The 7,500-nt window shown below is 44.3% G+C and overlaps 1 protein-coding gene and 1 long non-coding RNA gene across 5 annotated transcripts in view; one reads left to right on the forward strand and one right to left on the reverse strand.

Annotated features, from left to right (window-relative positions):
- Nucleotides 1-6,857, forward strand: part of LOC135090127 (uncharacterized) — a 183,977-nt gene extending 177,120 nt beyond the window's left edge. For all 3 annotated transcript variants that reach the window (XR_010261779.1, XR_010261778.1, XR_010261777.1), the window contains one exon: nucleotides 6,773-6,857. This is a non-coding gene — a long non-coding RNA (uncharacterized LOC135090127). The remainder of the gene's footprint in view (nucleotides 1-6,772) is intronic.
- Nucleotides 1-7,500, reverse strand: part of LOC135090125 (hemicentin-1-like) — a 303,061-nt gene that overhangs the window by 161,841 nt on the left and 133,720 nt on the right. The window lies entirely within an intron of this gene.

The raw sequence follows: 7,500 nt of genomic DNA on the forward strand, positions 1-7,500 counted from the left end.
GAGAGAGAGAGAGAGAGGGCGGGGGAAGAGTAAAGCCAACCAAAATTCCTCTATTGCACTTACAAGCTTCCCACGAACTAATAATAAGCCAAGGACGTGTGTGTGTGTGTGTGTGTGTGTGTGTGTGTGTGTGTGTGTGTGTGTGTGTGTGTGTGCATCTCCCACCACTTCCACGCAATAGGAAGCCCCTGCACGCCTCCTCCATGCCTCCCCTCCACGCCCTCCACTCCTCCCCTCCACGCCCTTCACTCCTCAAGGGTTCCTAGGCGCCCAGCAACTCCTCATCATCAACTCGTCAACTCCACTCCTTCCCTTTATCCCTTTGCCAACCATACAGTCTCCCACACTCTCCACCCTACTGTTCCTTCACCCACACTTCCTCGACCTGGCTTGTCTCTCTCTCTCCACACCTCCCCAATCTACTATACTCAACTTACCCTGTCATCATTCACATCTCCCCAGTTTAATCCATACTTCCCTTCACATCTCCCCAGGTTAGCCTATATCTCCCCACACCTTAGCTTACTGTATTCTCCCCTCCGCATCTCCCTTATCTACTGTATCCTCACCTCCACTACTGTATTCTCCCTTCCCCTACCTCCTCAACTTCACGTATTCTCTCTCCACATCTCCCAGATTCACCCTACCTCTCCTCACACCTATGAATCTTACTTATCTTCCCTACCATACCTTCCCCATTCCTCCCAGCTTCATCTTTTAGAGGTATTCCCCTTCCCAGGACCCCCACTACCTTTTCCTCCTACCCACGTCCCTCACCATCGCTTCCCCTCGCTCTCATCCTCACGCCAGGTCCACCTCACTCCTGCAAATGCTTTCACCTAATGGCGTTTCACGGTTAGGTTTGCAAAGGGACACCCACGCTTTCCTGTAGGAGGCGCTGCTGCAGAAGGAGGTGTAGGAGGAGGAGGAGGAGGAAGAGGAGGAGGAGGGTGGCTGACTGGCTGTGAAGGAGGAAGAGGAAGGGATATATTAGAGAAGCAAAAGCATCAGCGCGACAAGGAATACGTAGGAGGAGGAGGAGGAGGAGGAGGAGGATGACGACGAAGACGAGGAAGAAAATGAGGAGTAAAGGGAAGAGCGAAAGCGAGGAATAGAACGAAAACGAAGACAGGAACAGAATTGAGTTAAAGCAAGGGGGAAGAGGAAGAGGGTGAAAATGAGGAACAGGACGACGAGGATGAGAAAGAAGAGGACGAGGATGTTGGTGGAAATGAGGTGGTGGAAATAAATGAAGAGGTAGATGATGAGGACGATGAGAAGGATGAAAACGAGGAGGAGAAGGAGGAAGAAAATGAAGATGAAAATATAGACGAAATCGAAAATGGAAAATTAAGACGAAAACAAAGAAGAAGAGAATAAAGGCAAAAAATGAGGAGGAAGACAAAAATTAAGAGGGAAACAAAGAGGAAGATTGAAATAAAGATGAAGAGGAAGATGAAAAAAATAAGACGAAACCAAAGAGGAAGATGAAAATAAACACGAAAACGAAGAGAAGGACAGCGAGAACAAAATAGAGATAGAAACGAGAATAGAAACGAGAATAGAATAGCACAAGGACGAAAACAAATAATAACGAAAAGAAGGAAGAGAAGAAAATCGAAAACAAAAACGAAGAGGAAGAGGAAGACGAGGAGAAGTAGATATTTCAGAACGAAAGCGGAAATGTTGAGGACAAGGAAGAGAAAGATAAGAACGAGGGAAGAGAAGGAAGAGAAGAGAGAAGATGTGTTTGAAGAGGAGTAAAAAAGAGGGAAGGGACAAAAAACGGATGAATCATGCTTGAGGAAAAGAGAAATGAACACGTGATATATGGGAGGCAATGAGAAGGGAGAATAGATAAAAAGTCTTAAATATATGTACAGGAATATGAGAAGGGAGGGAAGAGGGATCGTGGTGAAAAGAAATATATAAAAAGATAGAAAAAATAAACAAGAGAGACAGAGAGAAATGTGAACGCCAAAAAAAAAAAAAAGGAAAAAAGAGACAGACGGAGAAAAAAAAGGTAACAAAACATGCAATCCGAATTTATGGACATGATTACAATTCTGCGGAAAAAAAATAGATCGTATATTCTCAAAAAAGTAAAAAAAAAAAAAAGGGGGGGCAAAAAAATAATAGTGAAGTAATAAGGAAGAAGTACAGAAGGGAGACGAAACATTACGGAACACTACACGGCTTCACGAAACACTTTATGAAACACTTCGCTTCATTTCACGCAAATTTATGGCGGTTTGGTTCACGACTCCTTGACACGACTGTAGGAGGGAGGGGAGGGGGAGGGAGGGGAGAGGGGGGAAGAGGAGAGACGGAAAGGGAGGGAGGGGAGGTCATGTGGGCTTAATTCAAGGTCAGGCAAGGTCATGTTATTGGGTCACGAATACACACACACACACACACACACACACACACACACACACACATGATGACAACATACATAATACATGATACATATTGCAACACATACACACAAGAGAAGATATTGCAACTGAAGGAGGAGGAGGAAGACGACGACGACGAAGAGGAGGAAGAAGAAAATAACGAAGAAGTAAGACCAAGGAAGGAGAAGGGAAGAGAAGGAAGAAAGCCACGATAAACGAAGATAGGAATAGGAAAAAGACAGATAACAGAGAGGGAGAGAGACGGAAAGGAAGTCAAAAGAAGAAAAAAGAGACAAGACACAAGGAGGAAGAAGAGGGAGAGAGAGACAGAGAGACAGACAGAGAAAGAGGAATCGAAAAGAAAAACAGAGATAGACAGAATGAAATTGAACAAAATGAAACTAAGAAAACAAGGAGAAGTCAAAGGGAAAATGGAAAGAATGGGAAGGAGGGGAGAAGAGCGAGTGGGAGGGAAGAGAAGAGAGAGGGGAGAGACACAGAGGGGAGATTGGAGCCTCGAGGGGAGTAACCAAGGTCACAGTGAGAGGGGAGAGATGCAAGACACGCACTCTCACACACATAGCAAGGAGATGGAATGGTAGGAGAGAGAGAGAGAGAGAGAGAGAGAGAGAGAGAGAGAGAGAGAGAGAGAGAGAGAGAGAGAGAGAGAGAGAGAGAGAGAGAGAGAGAGAGAGAGAGAAAGGTAGGTCATCGACATACGAAATATAGGCACGAAGTAAACCATGAGAAAAAGAAAGAAAGAAAAACAGTAAAAGAAAAAAAAATGAAGATAGAAACTGATCGTAGGAGAGAAAATATACTCAGAGAGAGAGAGAGAGAGAGAGAGAGAGAGAGAGAGAGAGAGAGAGAGAGAGAGAGAGAGAGAGAGAGAGAGAGAGAGAGCCACTGACCTCCAGTAACTAAAAAAAAATATATATATATAACAAAAACGGCCTATAAATTACGTAGAGATTTAATCAGGGACGAATTTTGAAATGATATAATTCTCTCTCTCTCTCTCTCTCTCTCTCTCTCTCTCTCTCTCTCTCTCTCTCTCTCTCTCTCTCTCTCTCTCTCTCTCTCTCTCTCTCTCTCTCTCCCTCTCCCTCAGTAACTTTACACCCTCCACGCAAGAGTTACTCAGGTGTAAGGTCGACATGACACACAGGAATACGTGTGTGTGTGTGTGTGTGTGTGTGTGTGTGTGTTTGTGGTGAGAGGACTTCATTTTAAGGGTGTCATTAGTTAGAAAGCACACACACACACACACACACACACACACACACACACACACACACACACACACACACACACACACACACACACACACACGAACATTGGCAGGTAGTAACTCTTAATTACATTTCATTACCTGTCTGGACTCGCAGGTAACTTGGACCCCACTTTGTATCAGAGAGAGAGAGAGAGAGAGAGAGAGAGAGAGAGAGAGAGAGAGAGAGAGAGAGAGAGAGAGAGAGAGAGAGAGAGAGAGAGAGAGAGAATATGCTCAACTCGTCTCACCACAAATCATTAAACATCACAACAATAGACAATTTATACCCTTCCAATTTACAACTTTGCGGCGCGAGTATATTGCCTTCTATATGACCTTATAATGCCGTCCCCAACACAGTAACCTCGTCATCATTTGTCTCGTCAGCACGCCCGCACATATTACTACCTTGCAATATCTTCCTGCGGTATTGTGTGGCCCCGTAACACCTTTGCGCGGCACCTCATTAGTGACCAATTAAAGAAAGGGACATTTGCTTCCGCCCCGTCGCCTTGTCAAGCATCGTAGTGTAGTTTTCAGTATCGACTTTCATTTACCGACGCGTAACTTTGCACTTCGTCTTGTCCTTCGCCATCGTTGTCGTGTTTGCCGAGTGTTGCGAATGTGATGTGTGTGTTTTCGTCTCTCTCTGTCTGTCTGTGTCGTGTTGTGTGTTTCTTCGTCTTTATTTGCGTTGGTGTGGTGGTGGTGGTGGTAGTGGTGGTGGTGTTTGTGTTTGTGTGTTTCTTTACCTTTGTGTTGTTACATTTCTTTGTGTGTGTGTGTGTGTGTGTGTGTGTGTGTGTGTGTGTGTGTGTGTGTGTGTGTGTGTGTGTGTGTGTGTGTGTTAGCAATTCTGTTCTGAAAAGAGTTACCTTCTGTTGTGTTGATGTGTTGCGTTATTAATACTTCTTCAAGAACAATGCGTGGCTGTACTGACCTGTAGGCGGTGCTGCTATCCGTGACGCTGAGGCCAGTCAACAAACTATTCCTTCTGCACCTCAAAGCCTGGCTAGTAAATTGATCGTTACACCTGTTACTGTTACCTGTGTGAGGGCGGCGGCTCGGTGGTGGGGTGTTTGTCAGCAACCCGCGAGTCAGTCAGTCTGGCACCAATTAAACGGAGATGAGCACAGCGGCACAGCATCATTCGTGTTGAGGCTTTAGTATTGTCGTGTGTGGCTGAGAGTTGCGGTGGTGGTGGTGGTGGTGGTGCAGGTAGAGGAACGAGGAGAAAGAGGAAGAGAAGAAGGGAAAGAGGAAGAGAAGAAAAAAAAAAAGAGGGAGAGGAAGAGAGTGTTATTATAAAGAAATATGAACAAGGAATAGAAAAAAAAATTTACATACAAAAGGAAGGGCAGCAGCAGACTTATTGGCTCTTATGAGGCTGTTAATGATAAAAAAAATAAGTAAACGGGAAGAACCAGCAGCAACAGACTTCTTGGCTATTACGAGGCGTAAGTGATAAGGAACTCTGTCTCTTTTAAAGTAGAAGATGCAGAATAAATGATAAAACCTGGAAGAGAAGATGAAATAGGATGGAGCAGGAGAAGGAAGAGGAGGAAGAGGGAGAAGAAGAAAAGGAGTAGGTGATGGTAGTGGTAGTAGTGGTGGCGCTGATTGTAGTGGTGGCGCTGGTGGTGGTGGTCGTGGTAGGTAGTGGTAGTGGAAAGTGTCACTACTGAGTTTCCTGTTTGTTTCCCTTCCGTGCCTCCCTTTCTGCCTCACTCCTGGACGTTGCCTGGTCCTCTCTATTCATCTTTCTTACGGTGCCTAATCCTGCACCAGCCAGTCTAAACCCAAACTGCCCAGCCATGCCTCACGCCCACACCCACATTCCCCAACACGCCCTCACACGCCCGCCACGCTCTCGCCCATACGGAAACACACAGGAGGGAAAGTAATAGACGGTGAGGTGCGAGAGGGACAGAGAGAGGCCGTTGCGTTTTGTTTGTGAAGGTGTGGTGCTTAGTTAGGTTAGGTTGGGTTAGGTTAGGTTAGGTTAAGTGTGTTTGGTTAAGGTTAGGATAGGTTAGTTTAGCTTTGGTTTGGTCAGGTTAGGTTAGGTTAGTTAAATTTGTTGGGTTAAGTTAGATTAGGTTAAGTGTATTACGTTAGGTTAGGTTGTGCGTTAGGTTCAGGTTAGGTTAGGTTTCGTTTGGTTAGTTGGGTGAGGCTAAGTTAGTTAGGTGAGGTTAAGTGGCCAGATAAGATATCCAAGTTTAGGTTAGGATGCTGTTTATCTTGCAGGTCTTGTGGCAGTAGCTAAAGGTAGGTAAGGCAAAGGATGAGTTAAGGTCCCTAAGATTACAATTGTTTTGATGGTTACGTTAAGTTAGGTTAGGTTATGAAACTGTTTGGTATGCATGTTGCCTCTCGTGGTAGCAGCTGGAGGGTGGAAAGGGTAAAGGATGAGGTAGGCTCACTAAGTTTGCAAGTGTTCCGGTGGTTAGATTGTTAGGTTAGGATAGTGATTATAGGTTAGGTTAAGTTTGGTTAGATTAGATTAAATTATCTTAGATTTGGAATATTGCCTGTAGTGGAGTGGAAAGGTCAGAGGATGAAGGTTCACTGAGTTTGCAAGTGTTCCGGTGGTTAGACTAATTAATTTAGGTTAAGTTAGCGATAGATTAGATTATGTTATGTTTGGAATATTGCCTGTAGTGGAGCTGCCTGTAGTGGAGTGGAAAGGTCAGAGAATAAAGAAGGTTCACTGAGTTTGCAAGTGTTCTGGTGGTGGTTCAAGTCGGCAGTAGGTTCTGGCACTGCTTACAATCAAGTTTTAAGTGGGTGTGGTGAGTTTTAAAGAGAACGTTTGGCCACCGCGGCAAGTTTCCTATCGCCGGGAGGTTTGTACGCGAGTTTCAAAGGGAGCTCGAAACTTGTTTCTACTTTTTACGCGTTTTTTTTCTTTTTTCTTTTTACTTTTTTTCAACTTGACGGTGAATGTGGTAAAGGTTTGGATATCTTTCCCGTCCACCGCTTGAGGGTAATGAAGTTTCTGTTACTGGCGATCAAAGGAAAGAAACTGACAAGGGAGACTTTATTTAATATTCAGTATTTTGGCTCGGATTTCTTGACTTGTTTTCTTGTTTTCCAGAATTCTGCGAGTTTGGTCTGGATGCAAGAAATGGTGGAGATAAGGCTACTGTGTGTGTGTGTGTGTGTGTGTGTGTGGGTGGGTGGGTGGGTGGGTGGGTGGTTGGATGGGTGGGTGTGTGTGTGTTCATTCTATTTATTGTGTCATAAATTCGGGGGAAGGAGTTGACAATGAAGTGAGAAACAATTAGATTAATTTTAGTATCTTGTCGTGACCAGTTTGATTAACTCCGTGTTGTGTGTGTGTGTGTGTGTGTGTGTGTGTGTGTGTGTGTGTGTGTGTGTGTGTGTGTGTGTGTGTGTGTGTGTGTGTGTGTGTGTTTGAAGAGAGAGAGAGAGAGAGAGAGAGAGAGAGAGAGAGAGAGAGAGAGAGAGAGAGAGAGAGAGAGAAACGAATACAAAAATTAAATATCTTACTAACACACAAACAGACACATGCAGAAACAGAAACGACGACAGAGACAAACAAACAGAAAGAAAAACAAACAAACAAACAAAAATAAACCAAACTTTAAATCAAAAGAAAAAAAAATTACACTAATTTCTCACGAACTTTCAAATAAACATCAGAACCAAGATGAAATTATTATCCTTGACTGTGACCTCACTTGATCCACCTTGACCTGGCGAGACCTGACCTTAGGAACAGGCACTGAAAGGTCCTTAGACGAGGAGAGATAAGAGGAGAAGGAGAAGGAGGAGGAGGAAGAGGAGGAAGTCTTATTAAAG

The sequence above is a fragment of the Scylla paramamosain genome, chromosome 34 (assembly GCF_035594125.1).
Source record: "Scylla paramamosain isolate STU-SP2022 chromosome 34, ASM3559412v1, whole genome shotgun sequence".
In the NCBI taxonomy this organism is placed as follows: domain Eukaryota; kingdom Metazoa; phylum Arthropoda; class Malacostraca; order Decapoda; family Portunidae; genus Scylla; species Scylla paramamosain.